Source organism: Populus euphratica, unplaced genomic scaffold, assembly GCF_000495115.2.
Source record: "Populus euphratica unplaced genomic scaffold, PopEup_1.0 scaffold611.1, whole genome shotgun sequence".
NCBI lineage: Eukaryota > Viridiplantae > Streptophyta > Magnoliopsida > Malpighiales > Salicaceae > Populus > Populus euphratica.
Window position 1 is genome coordinate 69,294 of NW_011500188.1, and position 1,402 is coordinate 70,695.

Below are 1,402 nucleotides of genomic sequence, written 5' to 3' on the forward strand. Positions count from 1 at the left end.
ACTACAGCTCCCGATATGACCCAATTACCGAATAATGTTCCGATTTGGACAATACCGACATCTCTTTTCTAAGTTTGGCCATCTCTTTGTCCTTTGAATTTTAGTTCTTAAATTCATCAATCAATCCTTTTATTTATGTGATAGGCCTGCATTTAAAATAAATATTTACTATAAATTAAAGGTATCTTATTTTATTAGATATATTATTATAAAGCATGCTTTAGTTAAGGAGTTGTTGATACTTCAAGTGCAAAATGATGACATAAAACCTTGATAAAAAATACACTTTAAGTACTAATCAATAACCATAATGCTGACATCATCAACAAAATTTGTATACTTTCTTTCTCGAAATCTCCACTACCCTCTTCTAAGTTAACATCTTCATTGGATGTATTTTTTTGTCTCACCACCCACCCCAACATCACTCGAAATCATTACTTGAAAGATGTTTAAACAAACTTACCAAAAGCCACAACATTTATAAACATGATATTATATTTACTATAAAGAGCTAGCTCGATATTGGAATGCTTCAATTTCTTAGCTCTACGTATTTCCTATAATGAAAAGAAAACATTACTTCAAATGAATACGAAGGACAAAGGAAAAATTGGAGAATTGTAATAAAATTTGGATATTAATTTAATAACACCAAACCTGAATTTTAGATTTTCATTATTTTTCAATGGCAGAAATAGTTTCCAACTCCAAAATCCAACCCACTCTTGTTTCAAAAATTCACTTTTTTCCAATTTCTCGAATCCTTTTTCATCCCATCCTTGTTATTCTTTAATTATGCTCTAGTGAATCCATAGTCAATTTACTTTTTAAAAATAGTAATGATAAATTTCTAACCAACCTTGTCAAAATGAGTATTGAGTCTCATTTCCTTCTCAATTATTTTTATATAAATGTCATAAAATAACATGTAGTATCTCTCTATTCTAACATGTCTTATATTGAGATTGAGACTCTTTTATGTTCTAAGCTTAAATAATTTTTTTAATATAGGATCATGTAGTTAATTTTGATAATGCTATATATCAATAATAACATTGTAGGGTTAATAAATTATAGTTAATGTTATCAATGAAAATCTGCCTTATTTTCAATGCTCTATGTTTTAAGCATTAACAAAAAGAAACTTGTTATAAAGTTTTGTGTTTTATAAATAGTACTACAGTATGTATTTGTAATGTAATATACATTATTACTAGCAAAACATATTGATGAAAAAAAGGTTCCATCGTTCTCAAAGCCCAAATAAAGAAGAACCAAAGGCAAATTATTGGCGAGCAGTTTATTATATCATCACCAGGGAGCTGCAGAGGAGGTTTTGAAGACAAATGAGTTCAAGTTTGCTCAAAGATCTGATTTTTTCTGCTGAAATTATGACATG